Raw genomic sequence first — 15717 nt, 5'->3', positions numbered from 1 at the left:
TTCTTGTTATAGATGAAGCCTCCAGGTAGCAGGCTTAAGAGATAATGGATAATAAATGTCTCTTTTCAGACCTTAAATGGTGCCAGATTTAGTTAATCTCTTTGGGGTTGAGAGGGCCTGGAAGGGCAAATACCTAGTTACATTAATTGAGATTCTTTACAGATGCAAATAGTCATTTCAAAATATGGCAAAGAAACAAATTTTGGGGTAAAATATTTTGATTTCCTTCTTTATTGGTCATGTGATGCTATACTAGAGTCAGGTTGGATTTTGGTATCTTATTGTTAAAGAAAGAGTTCATTTGGTGGGTCTTAAGATCTGTTTTAATGTTGGTCAATTGTGTCTAAATTCTAAAGGGAGGAGGGTATAATAAAGCATGTCTGACTCTCCTTCCTGTGGTCTGAACTAGTTTTTCAGGTTTCTTTGGAATCCGCGTGGTCCCATTCAGCCAGTTGTGGGGCTTAGAATTTTATATTTGGTTTACAGAATGTTTCTCGGCATCAACTTCATTCTCCTCTTCACCAATATCTAGCTGCTGACTTCAGCTGTAGTCCCTGATGGCTGCCCCAGCCCTGAGCCTACCTCCCCGCACGTGACCTTTCAGCTCATTTCCTCTGTTAACTGACCCAGCCTCTGTGTTTCCCAAACCCCTTCTTAGAAGAGAGCTGATTGGCTGAGCTCCTTCTTTCAAGTGACCATACCAGCAGGAAGTTGTCCAGTAGGCAACTGAAGCACTGGCCTGGGACAAAAACTCAACTTTGATGCATGAAATTATGTTTTATGGAGGGGGATGAGGGCCTGTTTAGAGCAGAAAGATCTATGGGCAAAGAAGAATCCCTTAGAAGGAGATGTGGGTAGGCAAAGGATAATCAGCAATTGTAGTTCAGTGCCTAAAAGTAATCTGTTCCTCACTATGTTTAGGCGGTATGTTTCTTACCATGGAGGTAAAAAGTGTGGGACATTCAATAACGTGCTTGGGCCTTCTGTGTGCCTGACACTGTGCTAGGCATGGAAAAGATATTTCCAAGGTCGTTGGTAAAGGTTGTGGGGTGAAAAGAGATAAAGGGAAGATGGAGACAACTTCCTGATGACTTGGGCTTCGCTTCTCACTCACATATAGGAAAAATAATAGTGTACATGGTGACCATATAGCAATAGCATAGGTAAAATAGGCTTTTATGGTTTTTTTTTCTGGGACTCTCCTTACCATTTACACTTTTCTATGAGAAAATAGTTCTCATGGCTTGTGTCAAAAAAGAAATATATAATTCTTTCTTAAATGCACTCAAAGACTATATTTGCAGGGGCCAATGGGAGAAGAAAAGATGAACAGTCGTTCTGTTTGGGCAGGTGTTAGAGCCTGGAGCCTTTATTGCCCAGGTCATGCGTGAATATACATTTTTTTCTTTTTCTTTTCTTTTTTTTTTTTGAGACAGAGTTTCACTCTTGTTGCCCAGGCTGGAGTACAATGGTGCTATTTCGGCTCACTGCAACCTCTGCCTCCCAAGTTCAAGTGATTATCCTGCCTCAGCCTCCCAAGTAGCTGGGATTACAGGCATGCACCACTACGTCTGGCTAGTTTTGTATTTTTAGTAGAGATAGGGTTTCTCCATGTGGCCAGGCTGGTTTTGAACCCCTGACCTCGGGTAATCCACCCACCTCGGCCTCCCAAAGTGCTGGGATTACAGGCATGAGCCACCATGTCCGGCCGTAAATTTTTTCAATTGATACATATTAAAAGCCTAACAGGTACTCCAGAGGGGTTCTGTAAAATATTTTGATGTTTACAACAGCTTCTCATACATTAAAAGTTTATAAATTACTGACCAAGCATAATCCACTTGCTATCTTTGGTATGGAATCAAGACTATTTTCAATCTATCATTATTTAAGTGGTCAGTACTCAGTGGAGGGGTAGTCAGAGGCTCAGAGAGTGCCATGTCGAAGAGTAATGTGTTGGAAAGTGTCCCTAGCCAGAAATGTGGACTGGTTTTGGGAGTGTGAAGACATACAAGCAAAACCTTTTGGCTTTTGGAAAAGTTCACAAATAGATAAAATATTGCTTTACCTTATTGAATAGTCTTTTGTTCCTAAAACATATGTTCACATGTGAAGACACATATAATATCCATCATTCTTTCAACCACCCAACTATATGGTTCATATTTTCTCCACGTTACTGTTAAGGAAATTCAGTTTCTACATCTCAAAGAAAAATGTTGGTAACTATAGGAGCTGGGTATGAACCCAACTTTTTACCAGGGCCTGGGCTCTCTGAGCAACTGGTTACTTCTTCTGATTTGACTGAAGTTAAGTAAACTTACCAGTAGATAATACTTCATTGTGACACGTATTATTAAAGGGAGGGATTTCATGACTGGAACATTTTCATCTATTCATTTCCTTTCTGAGTTCTTTAATTCCACAGAGAACAGAAAATCTCTTCCCTGCAGATCAGTTAAATCCATGTAACAGATTTCAGTAAGCATGACTCAAAGGATTTTTAATTAAGAAAGCATTACAATATAATTTGTTTTTGAAGATGGAACTGTGATCTCCCACTAGCAAAATTAAATGATGAGAGACAGCCAAGGAGGCAAGCACACACACTCACTCTAAGTCAGCAATTTGGCTTTACGTGAGAACAGTGTGTCCTTTAAAAAATCCAGTTCGGGTAGGTTAGATCCAATCCTCAGGGCAGGGGAGGGGATCGTCTCAACAGAAAGAGCTATCTTCTCTGTGGCTCTTTGGCCTACGTAAAAGTGAAATAACATCCGATGTGGAAAATCAGGAGATGTCTTCATGTCAGTGGCCCCTGAGCATCCTCCTGGGAACTGTGTGCATTGCAGATTATCTGTGGTTATAGTTCTGGTCCAGCTAGCTCCCTACCAAGCTCCTCGTCTCCCAAAATCTAGCCAGCCTGTGCTCAGGAAATTCAGAATAATTTTTGCTATTAGCACCAGCAAGACTGAATTGAAAAGGTAAATCTGCTAAAAACAAAAACAAATAAACAAAGAACATAATGTGACCCAAGTTAAATATAACTTTGGATTAAATTTTTAAAAATAGTTTATATGCTTTTCTCTCACTGCAGCATTTAGTGTTGATTCCACACTCTTTCAGGAATCTTGCTTCCCTCTTGTTGTGGCAACACTGTCATTCCTGGGTCTCCAGTCACTCCTCTGATTGCTCGTCCTCTGTCTTAGCTGACTTCTTTTCTTCTTTCTAATCCACATCTGTGGGTGCCCTAGTGCTCTTTCTACAGATCCCTCCTTTTCTCACAATGTATGCAATTTCTTGAGAGCTCATCTGTGGTATACAGTCTCCAAGTTGGCTCTCAGAGATCCCACACCCTGGCACTCACACTCTTCTTGAGTCTCTTCCCACATCACACCAGGGTTGGTCTGTATTACCAATGGCATTGGCAGAAGCGACAGCATGCCACTTCTGGGATTAGATTAAAAAAGACTGTGGCTTCCTTCTTGGGCTGTGCAGGCTTTTCTCCCTATGATGGATCACTGACTGGAGGGGAAGCCACATTGTAAACAGCCCATGGAAAGGCCCTCCTGATAAGGAACCAAGGCCTCCTGCGAACATTAGCATGAGTGAGCTCGGAAGTGGCCCCCGCAGCCCAGGTACCTTGACTGTAACCTCATGAGAGACCCTGGGCCACAACCACCCAGCTATGCTGCTGCAGGACTCCTGGCCTGTAGACATTGTGAGGTAGTGAATGCTTATTGTTTTAATCTGCTAAATTTGGGGTGTAATCTGTTATATAGGAATAGATAAAACACATCACCTATTCTCGTGTCATCCACTACAACCTCCAAATTTAATTTTCTGGCTTTGGATTCTTCACTTGCATTCCAATCCAGGATTCAACACCGTCTGAATGTCCTGCTCAACACAAAGCCAGTATCTTCTTCTCAGATCATTTCCCATCCCCAACGGCTCTATTTACATCCTTTCCAAACCCGCTTCTCCTCTCAGGTACCCTACCTCCTTTAATGGCATTATCTTACCCCTGGTCATAGAGCCAGTGTTGCTGACTTGCCTCTCCTTTGCCCTCATGTATAAGCAGCTGCTGAGTTTGGATGTTTTTGCCTTCAGAATGTCTCTCAGCATTTCCTACCTCAAGCACATTTCTCCCCCAGCTTCCCAGAGGCTCTCCTCAGTTCTGCTCTCTGCTGCCAGGCTAATCTTCTCCATGCCCTGCTTTCCCTCTCAGTTGTCTGCTTTAAAAACCCAATAGGGTGGATCCCTATTGTTTAGAGAATGGAATCCTAACCCTGGTTCATTGAAAGGCATCTGGCCTCAAAGTCAGAAGACCTAGCTGTGAGTCACAGCTCTGCCACTTGGGTAAGCTGGAGAACCTTAATCTATTTACCCTTTCTGAATCTCATTTTTTTCTGTCTGTGAGAGGGGTCATAATCACCTCACTGTTTACCACATAGGGTTGTTAGAGGGTTCAAATGAGAGAATGAATGCAAAATCACTACTCCAATTGCTACTTGAGGCACTTATCACCATCACCACCTCCACCCCCACCATATAATTAGAAGCCTGGAAAGGTAATAAGATTCCCTGCAACAATAGCCTTGACTCCAAACAAGCCCATCTTCCTCATGCTGCTCTCCAGCTTCTCAGTTTCCTCCCGCTTCTGGTGCCTACTTACTCTTCAGAGTTCTGCTCAGTCTTTTTTCAATGCATCCAAAGTTATTTTATTTTTTTTGAGACTGAGTCTTGCTCTGTTGCCAAGGCTGGAGTGCAGTGGCACGATCTCTGCTCACTACAACCTCTGCCTCCCAGGTTCAAGTGATTCTCCTGCCTCAGCCTCCCAAGTAGCTGGGACTACAGGCATGTGCCAGCACACCTGGCTAATTTTTGTATTTTTAATAGGGGTGGGTTTTTACCATGTTGGCCAGGCTGGTCTTGAACTCCCGACCTCAGCTGATCTGCCCGCCTTGCCCTCCCAAAGTGCTGGGAGGCCCTGGGCATAAGCCACCACGCCCGGCCCAAAGTTGTTTTTTTAATGACTTATTTTTTTCAGTGAAGTCAAAGGCTTCAACACACACACTGTCTTTGTTCTTAAAGACGGTGGCAGACACCTCTCAACTTGCTCTTGAATCATTTTTCATGCATCAGTCTTTTCACCTCAACAGGATTGCAAGTTGCAATGAACTTTATATTTTGGGTGATAATTATTTCTTACCGTGCCTTGCATTGTGCTGTGTATTTTATGTGCCTTATGCGTTTTAACCTCACTGCAGTCCTGCAAGGCAGATGTTTTTATCTGTAGCTTATTGGTGAGAAAGCTGAGTTTCAGAGATGACAAGAAATTTGCCCAAGGTCACACACCTAGAAAGTTGCGGAGCCAAGATTTGAACAGATGACACCCTGGCTCATGACCTCATGTGCCTCTTCTATGCCACATGCTTTCCTTGCTCCTGCACCTGGGTCAGGTGAATATTACAGATTCCTTAGTCATTGACATTGGCTATGTGTATGTGGCCAAAGCCAAAATGGAGGATATGACCAGAGAAAAATAAATCGAAGGAGAAAAACAAATAAAAGGTAATATCTAAGGGATATTATTTATTTTAGATGGAAAAAACTGAAGGTGTTTATATGCTAGAGGGAAAGAGCCAACAGAGCAGAAGAGGTGCAAGTTATGATGCTAATAATAGCTGACATTTATTAGGCACATCCCTGTGCCAGGAGCCATGCTGAGCACTTTACCAGGATTACTTCACTAATCTTTCATAACACTCTTATAAAGTAGGTACTATTATTATCATAATATTTTACAGATGAGAAAGTGAGCTTTATCCAAGCTCATGCAATGGGTGGTAATTTAAAAATGGGGCGTCTGAACTGCTGTGCCTAGCAATGAAGAGGTAGACGCCTTTCTGGTGTGGAAGCCAGGCTTCTGTGTGACCAGCACCCAGTAAATACAACACCCAAGTGCTTTATTGACATTAATTAATGATGTTTATAGTATCCTTTCGGGTAAGTCTGTATACATCCCCTTTTTAAAAGTAAGAAAACCAAGATTCAGGGGCTAGTTACTTGCTCCAAGTCTTTTTCATGTTTAACATGAATTATAATATATGTGGGGGTCTGTACCCTGAAAACATTATCAACCTTTGTTTCTAACACTTCTCATCTAGTGAATTGGAATGAGAATTCCTAGCTCAGGAAAATGATGCACTTGGAAGCAGTCACTTGGGATATTTGACTCTTCTAAAGAGGCTTGACTTTACTCTTGTGGATCTGGCAACTGTACCTTTGCTTCCGACAGTGTAACGTTTAGTCCCACTTTATGATAAAGGTATGGTACCGTTTTACAACACATCTCACTGAATAAGACAACTAATTTGCTTCCGACAGTGTAACGCTTACTCCCACTTTAATGATAAAGGCATGGTACCGTTTTACAACACATCTCACTGAATAAGACAACTAAATTTTTGTATTTTTTAAAACAATTATGACAGAATATTCTGGTTTAATTATATGCATTTAAAAATAATCACTCAGTATTATACGATTGAAAATAATGTTGAAAGAGTATAGGAAATGTAATATAAGCTAGATGAATGAGAAGCTTGGAGAGAAAAAACAGATCACAAGTAGAAAGACAGCATTTTAAAAAAATTAATTTTTTTTTTTAAATTTATAGAGATGGAGTTTCACTCTGTTGCCTAGGCTGGTCTCAAATTCCTGGGGTCAAGTGACCTTCCTGCCTCAGCCTCCCAAAGTGCTGGGATTATAGGTGTGAGCCACTGTGCCCAGCCAGTCAGCATGCTATTAATTTTATGTTTAGTTGATCAGCAATGTACATGTTGGTTCCCATTTTATAAAGCACTGTCCTCTATATACTTCATTTGCCTTCACAACAATTGGTATATTAGCTGGAAATGCTTTCATCTACAAGTAACAGAAAACCTGATTTAAACAGATGGAGGTTGTTTTCCTCATTCAAAAGAGGCCTGGAGGTGGCATTCTGGGACTGGTGTGGGAGGACCAACAGTGTCTTCAAGGATCCAGGCCTCTCAGACCTTCCACGTCACCACTCTTAACACGTTAGCCACTTACCCTCATGAATGTCACCTCATGGTTGCAGGACAGCTGCTCCAGATGTTACACTTGTGTTCACGACTGGAAGAAGGAGGAAGGGAAGGAGCAGGCACCAGGGCATCTTTGCTTTTATTAGAAGGCAAAAGCTTTCCCAACAGACTTTCTTTTTTTAATTTTTTTTTTTAGAGACAGGGCTTCACTCTGTCACCCAGGCTGGTGTGGAGTGGTGTGATCATAGCTCACTGCAGCCTCGGACTCCTGAGCTCAAGTGACCCTCCCGCCTCAGCCTCCTGAGTATCTGAGACTTTAGAAACATGCCACCATGCCCAGCTAAATTTAAAAAAATTTTTTTGTAGAGATGGGGTCTTGCTATATTGCCAAGGCTGGTCTCAAACTACTGGGTTCACGCAATCCTACTGCCTTGGCTTCCCAAAGTGCTGGGATTACAGGCGTAAGCCACCACACCTGGCCCTCTCAACAGACCTTTCATTGGCCAGAATTGTGTTACCTGGCCATCCTTACTTTAAAGGAGAATGATAAAGCAGTTATTCAGCATTTACAGCCTGTCTGTAGTGGAGGTAGGCAAGAGAGAAGCTCACATATTTACAGATGAGACAGCTAGTGTGCTTTCTCATTACTCAGCACAAACCCAAGTCCTAGGATTCCGGCACCTATGTTATTTCACTATACTACTCAGCCTCTCTAAATTCTGCCACAGGAAAGTATATGTCAAAAGGAGGACAACTCTCAAAAATATATAGTAATGGGGGCCGGGGGCAGTGGTTCATGCGCCTGTAGTTCCAGCTACATGGGAGGCTGAGGCAGGAGGATCGTTTGAGCCCAGGAGTTCAAGTTTGATGCTGCAGTGAGCTATGATCCGGCCACTGCACTCTAACTTGGGTTACAAATTAAGACCCTGTCTCTGAAAAAAAAAAAAAGTATAGCAATGGGATACATTCTATTAAGAAATGGATCACTTTTTAAATTAATAATTTTATATTAATATATGATATCTCTATTGTTGTTTAACAAAAATAATGATTCCATTTTTATAGATTAACACCTAAGCTTTAAAGAGATTGATTGAAGCATTATTATTGCAAAACACTGCAGGGAAACCCACAGGTGTTTGTTTGTTTGTTTGTTTGTTTGTTTGTTTGTGACAGAGTCTCACTCTGTCGCCTAGGCTAGAGTGCAGTGGTGGGATCATGGCTCATTGCAGCCTCGACATCCTGAGCTCAAGTGATCCTCCCACTTTAGCATCCCAAGTAGTTGGGACTACAGGTGTGTGCCACCATACCTGGCTGATTTTGTTTTTTAAAGTTTTAGTAGGGACAAGGTCTCTCTCTGTTGCCCAAGCTGGTCTTGAACTCCTGAGCTCAAGCAATTCTTCCGCCTTTGCTTCCCAAAGTGCTGGGATTACAGATGTGACCCACTGAACCTAGCAACCCACAGTTTTCAACAACAGGGTATTGGTTGAAGAAACTGTAGCATACCCATATCCTATGAAATAAATAGACGTAAAATTTCAGAATAATATTGTTATTTACAATATTTTGTTAAATGAAATAAGTAAATTATAAAACTAGATATGCAATGCCACCCTACACTTTTAAATATATATTATCTATATAAAAGCTAGATATAAATATAGCAAAATGTTCCTAGTGATTATATTTAGATAATGAGAATATATGATATTTTGGCTTCCATCTTTGTATTTTTTGTAATATAATTTTTAGGAGTCAGGTTTATTGAAGGGTTATTTACATGTAGTAAAATTCACCCGTTTTAGGTGTATGTGTTTTGACCAATATCTACAATAATGTATCCACTACCGTAATCAAAATACAGAATATTTCCTTTGTCCCTAAAAGTTCCTTTGTGCCTTTTTGTAGCCAATTCCTTCTCCCTAGTCACCGGCCCTTGGCAACCACTGATCTTATTTTAGTCTTGACAGTTTTGCCTTTTCTGGAATGTCATATAAATAAAAACATATAGACTGTAGCCTTTTGTTTCTGGCTTATATCAGTTGGCATGAGTGCTTTTGAGAGTCAGCCATGTTGTTGTATTTACAAGTAGTTCGTTTCTTTGTATTAATGAGCCGTATTTCACAGCATGGATGTACCATAATATGTTATCCTTATCCTTTCATCGGTTAGTGGACATTGGGTTGTCTTCAATTTTGGACTACTTACATCAGCTTGCTAGTGCTGCCATAACTAAGTACCACAAACTGGGTAGCTTAAACAACAGAAATATACTGTCCAACAGTTCTAAAGGCTACAAATCCAAAATCAAGTTTCCAGCAAGTTTTGTTCCTTTTTTTTTTTTTTTTGTAGAATCTTTTTTATTCAGAAAAAATAAAACAATCCTCCCAAAAAAGTTTTCCAACCACACAGAGGAGGGGTATGGGTAGGGGGAGGTGTCTGGCCATCAGCCCTGTACCCCAGCCCATGTGGTTTTGGCAGCAATAAGGGGTGTGGGGTAATGGCCCCCAAAATAAAATGGTGTATGGGGAGGGAAGGGATACAAAGCTGTGGGGAGCCGTGAAGGGCAAGGGACAGACGAGGTCAGTACTGGGAACGCCGAAGGTGGGAGGCCATTTAATAATATTTCTTGTTGATCAAACCACCGTGGACACCTTCTTTGCCCATCAGCAGGACTAGCGTCTTGTCAGTCTTGGTGACAGTGACATTGAAGGTGGGGGCTCCACAGGTACTCTTGGTATACGAAGATCCATGCAAAATTCCCCATCCTGCAGCAGTGAGTCCCGGATCACCGAACATTTCTGGCCCCCAAGTGTCAGCCCATTCACAAAAAAACTTGACCTGTCTTTGCCAACCAGGACACCAACCTCAGCTGGCGCGATGTTGGCGAAGGTTTTCCCGGGGACGGCGGCCAGATGGAGGGCGAGTCCTTGTAGCCCACGATGGCCACGTCCTGACAGGTCCCGTCCGCCATAAGGTTGTCGATGTTGGTGTCCACCCGGCCATGGTCATGATGTTGTCAATGTAGGCGTCCACCTGGCCATGGCGCTGCTGCTGGGGCAGCGGGCTGGGCTCGGGCTGCCTGGGCTGGCAGGCGGTGGGAAGCGGAGAGCTCGGGGCACGCGCTGCCGTCCGGGCCGTAGCTCTGCTCGCTGTGCAGCAGCCTTGTACCACTACCTGTTTGTTCCTTCTGAGGGTCATGAGGGAAGGATCTCTTCCCGTTCTGTCTCTTTGACTATCTTTATGTTTACATAGCATGCTCCCTGTATCTGCGCCTGTGTTCACATTTCTCCTGTTAAAAAGACTCCAGTTGCCGGGCTCGGTGGCTCACGCCTGTAATCCCAGCACTTTGGGAGGCCGAGATGGGCGGATTATGAGGTCAGGAGATCGAGACCATCCTGGCTAACGCGGTGAAATCCCGTCTCTACTAAAAATACAAAAAATTAGCCAAGCATGGTGGCGGGCGCCTGTAGTCCCAGCTACTCGAGAGGCTGAGGCAGGAGAATGGCGTGAACCCGGGAGGCGGAGCTTGCAGTGAGCCGAGATGGCGCCACTGCACTCCAGGCTGGGGGACAGAGCGAGACTCCGTCTCAAAAAAAAAAAAAAAAAAAAAGACTCCAGTCATACTGGATTAAAGTCCCACTCTACTCCAATATGATTTCATGTTAATTAATTATATCTGTAACCACCCTATTTCCAAATAAGGTCACATTCTGAGGTACTGGAGTTAGGACTTCAACATATTAATTGGGGGACAGGGGGCAATTCAACCCATAACAAATAGTAAAGCTGCTATAAGCGTTTCTGTATAAGTCTTTGTATAGTCATATATTTTCATTTCTCTTGGGTAAATACATAGGAATAGAATTGCTGGATCATATGGTGATTGTATGTTTAGCTTTATAAGAAACTGCCAAACTGTTTTCCAGGATGGCTGTACTATTTCATATTCCTACCAGCGGTGTATAAAAGTTCCTGTTGCTCTACATCTTTGTCAACATTTGGTATTGTCAGGTTTTAAAAAATTGTAGTCATTCTGACAAGTGGGTGGTAGTATCTCCCTGAGGCTTTAATTTCACATCCCTAAAGACTAATGATGTTATTTATCATCTGTATATTTTCACTGACAAAGTGAAACTTTCAACAAAGTGATACTGTACACATCTTTTGCCCATTTTTAAAATTAGATTACTTTCTTTTTACTGAGTCATGAGACTCACTACATATATATGTCTTATATATATTGTATATTCTGGATACGAGTCCTTTGGCAAACATGTGATTTGTAAATATTTTCACTCAGTCTGTAGCTTGTCTTTTCATTTCCTTTTTTTCCTTTCTAAGAAAAATAGAGAATCTTTTCATTTTCTTAAGAATGTCTTGAAAAGCAGAAAATTTTCATTTTGATAAAGTCCATTTTATCTTCTTTTAAAATTTTTGTTCATGCTTTTTGTGTCTTATCTAAGAAATTTGCCTAAGTCAACATCACAGAGATTTTTCTCTTGTCTTCTTCTAAACATTTTATGATTTTACGTTTCACATTTAGACCTATGGTTCATTTTGTGTTGTTTTATATGTGGTATGGAGTATTTTTTCTTAAAATTTCAACAATATAACATTTTTGGTTCTGGAAAGATGACATGATGTGATTTATCATCTGTATCTTTCCTTTCATAAAGTGTCTGTACACATCTTTTGTACGTGTAGCACCAGATATACTAGATAAAATAAAACAAAAACTACTTTTAATGCAAAGCTTGGTTTATAAAAAAAACAAGGAAATTTCATGTGCAAAAAATGAGAAGGGATCTGAAAGCATTATTGAGTATATGGACCAATACAGGTAGCTGCCTGTATTTTTTTCGTGCGGGCAAGGATCGGGGTATAAAGTTTCTACTGACCTAAGGACTTGGGGTAAACAACCTTGTGAGCACAGGAGAGGAGTCTTAGGTTCACTTAATGGTTGCCGATTGTGGCTGAGACTCAATATAAAGTAGGAACCCCTGAGGGGGTACGCTTTCAGTGAAAGAATGGCAGAAGGAACACAACCATTTACCAACTTAAGAAAATGAAAAGGAAGCTTGAGTCTCTCCTGAGAAGTCTCTTGAAAAACTGAAACTGCCTTGCTCCTTGCACAGATTTGAGGATTGAATTGATAACACCTGAGGGGTCCAGAAACCTCCATTGTTTAAAAGAAATAATCATTTAAAAATTGATACCTGGCCCAGGCATGGTCGCTCATGCCTGTAATCCCAGCCCTTTGGGAGGCCAAGGTGGGTGGATCACCCGATGTCAGGAGTTCGAGACCAGCCTGGCCTACATGGTGAAACCCCATCTCTACTAAAAATACAAAATTAGCAGGGTGTGGTGGCAGATGCCTGTGGTCCCAGTTACTCAGGAGGCTGAGACAGGAGAATCACTTGAACCCTGGAGGCGGAAACTGCAGTGAGCCAAGATTCGCACCACTGCACTCCAGCCTGGGCCAGACAGACTGAGACTCTATCTCAAAAAAAAAAAAAAAAAAAAAATTGATACCTGATAATCCCCTTTGAATGCTTGGCAGAATTTATGTAAAACAGGGGAGCAATTTCTACTGAGATTCCCACAGGAAAAAATACCCCTATTAAAGAAAAATTACTGATAAAAATGTATAAAACAAGGCAGAATCCATTAGGCACACCATAGATGTCTTCTTAGCTTGTGTGTTTCACACAGCAAGGGCACATGCAGGATGATGATAACAGAGCCCTTGCAGTGTATATATGTTGTGGTGGCCCCAGAAACCATTTACCATCAGCAAGAACCAGCAAGCATTGCAACAGGGGGATTAGAACCCAAGAACTTCATAATATTGCTGCAACAATAATATCAAAGAGAACTCAAAACAGACATTGAAAAATAATTGAAGACTTGACATAAATACTTAAAATCCTAAGAAAATAATATGACATTATGAAAAAAAAGAACAGGCAGATTTGAAATTTTTGAAAAAGATAAAATATGTTGTCAAGATTGCACCACAGAGAACTAAAGAGAGAAAATATGACAGAAAAGAAGGTGCTTGGGGGATGATTGACATGCTCTTTTAAGATGTGGCTCTTTAGCAGTTTTTTTGATAGAAAGAGGCTATTACAGGGCAAGAAGTTCTTTAGCTTTCTCCATTTTCTGAGCTGATAAAGAAAATTGCACAAAGAAAAATCTTAAGGAATCTGAACTTTAGATATTATATATCAAGATAAAACCTCAAGAAAGGGTATTTTATTAGAGAATTAGAATTAATAGCAAGATGACAAACTGCAGAATATAATTGTTATGAAGGCAGATATGGTTGGAACAGACAGAACTGTTTAGGCATCTGATAAACTCCAAGTGGAAGAAGTTTTTAAACATCTTTATGGAAAAATTGGAGAAATAAGAATTAAATGGTGATACTTAATGCTTGAGTTTCATGGAAAAAGAGAGCCTAGATTGTATCTGGGGTGAATGTATTTCTTTAAGTCTTTCTAAAAGTATTTATTTATATTAAGCAAAGTAGTTGTGGGGAAAGTTACATTCATATTTAAACTTCATTGTTAGATCATACTTCGGATTATTTCAATCACATCTGGAGTAAGTTTACAATTGGGGGCTGTTGCCAAATGCAGGGATCCAATATTTACTTGGTAATATCATCTGCAATCAAAAAGCAGAATGACAAGAAGGAAATCATCAGTCTCTTCAGAGCTGACTTATACTTCCAATTAATACAGTACAGCAAGTATCTCATCAAAATTTCCTTTCAAATATAATATGAACTACTGGTGAACGGACAAAAGCAGGAAGCACTGAAGACTAGAGAGAGGAGAATGCCTTCAGCAAGAGACAATGTGTTTACAAAAACAGGCCTGGACTGCTTTAGAAAGTCATCACCAATGGCCTTCAGCCTTTCTTATAATAAAATAAGGAAGGAAGAAATCACTTCAAATTTTAAAAGTAGATTAGTTAGAATTTTAGCTGCATACTTCTGAGAAAGTGATTTTTCTCTCCTTCTACCCTCTTCCATTAAGTAGGGCATACTGTTCAGAATTCAAAACCTGCTGGCCAAGTTTCTAGGGTAAACAAGACTTTGTGGCTCTAGAATGAGCCCTGTTTTGAAAGCTGAATGATTTTTTGGGAGAAGAGAGAGGAAGAGGAGTTCTTAAATAAAAGGAATATGGACTTTAAAAATAAACAGTGAAGTTTGAAATGCCTGAAGTTTGTTCCTGGCACCAGTATGTCTCCAGGCAACTTTAGGCACATATAATACTGAGCCAACTTGGCTGAGCCTAGAACTGGCGGTGGACCTGAAAACAGCTCAGTGTGAAAGCCATCAAGAACTGGGATTTGGGCTGTGTTTACAGAGATTGGTCTTAGAAGACAATGTAAGCTTTTGGGGAAAGCAGCATAACATAAACTTTTGGGGACAACAAGCTTTTTAGGAACGCTAGGAAACAATGGACACTACTTGAAGGAAAGACATAGTATGGGGAAAATGCTCCATTGAATAAATTAGATAGAAGAATATAAGGTTAAGTATCAGAAATGAAACAAAACTAAGTAAATGGTTGGCTTTTCATTGTTGTTGGCTGATCTTTGTCTGAAATAGAGGATTTTAAACTTTTGTTTTAAATCTACCTTGACAATGTTGAAGAAACCCCTTGACTCAAGATGGGAAATAAAAGTTTCACCTTACAGGATAATAAACAGGTTTAGTTTAAGGATCGCCAGAAAGATTGAAAGTTAAAGGGAAAAAGTTGGAAAACAATGATATTTTCCCAGTTTCCTTATAAAAGAAGCCACTGTTCACTGAGCTAGTAACATTTTTTTCATTAAGAAAATTATATTTTTATAAGGCTAACAGCCCTACTTTTTTGCTCTTCCCTTTGTGGAGATAAAAAGTGCTTTGACTTGTAGTTGTTTTATGTTTTTTGTTTGTTTGTTTGTTTGTTTTTTGAGACAGAGTTTCATTTTTTTGCCCAGGCTGGATTGAAGTGGCGCGATATCAGCTCACTGCAACCTCTGTCCCCTGGGTTCAAGCGATTCTCTTGCCTTAGCCTCCTGAGTAGCTGGGATTAGAGGTGTGAGCTACCATGCCTAGCCAGTAGGCATGGTGGCAGTGTCTATAATCCCAGCACTTTGGGAGGCCAAGGTGGGCAGATCACCTGAGGTCAGGAGTTCAAGACCAGCCTGGCCAACATGGTGAAACACTGTCTCTACTTAAAAATATAAAGATTAGCCAAGTGTAGTGGTGCATGCCTGTGATCCCAGTTACTCAGGAGGCTGAGACAGCAGAATTGTTTGAACTTGGGAGGCGGAGGCTACAGTGAGTTGAGATTATGCCACATCACCCCAGCCTGGGCAACAGAGTGAGACTTCTAATCAAAAAAAAAAAAAAAAAGAAAGAAAGAAAGAAAAAAAAGAAATATAGTTCTCATGACTGCAGCAAGGTGTGAAAATTGTTTTAAAAACTGTATGATTTGATGTAAAAGAGTTAATGGCAACCTAAGTTTTTCTTAGTGGTGCATTTTTTTCTAATCCCTATAAAAATTAGCTTATCTCAGGGTTTATCACCCTCAGCACTCTTAACATTTTGGGCCAGATATTTCTTTGAAGTCAGGGGCTGTTCTGT

The 15717-nt window shown here is 40.8% G+C and overlaps 1 pseudogene; it reads right to left on the bottom strand.

Annotated features, from left to right (window-relative positions):
* Nucleotides 1-9028: 9028 nt before the first annotated feature.
* Nucleotides 9029-10076, bottom strand: LOC100994677 (profilin-1-like; annotated as a pseudogene).
* Between the last annotated feature and the right edge of the window lie 5641 nt (nucleotides 10077-15717).

This window comes from Pan paniscus, chromosome 1, assembly GCF_029289425.2.
Source record: "Pan paniscus chromosome 1, NHGRI_mPanPan1-v2.0_pri, whole genome shotgun sequence".
Lineage (NCBI taxonomy): Eukaryota > Metazoa > Chordata > Mammalia > Primates > Hominidae > Pan > Pan paniscus.
This window is presented reverse-complemented; position numbering and strand designations above follow the sequence as displayed.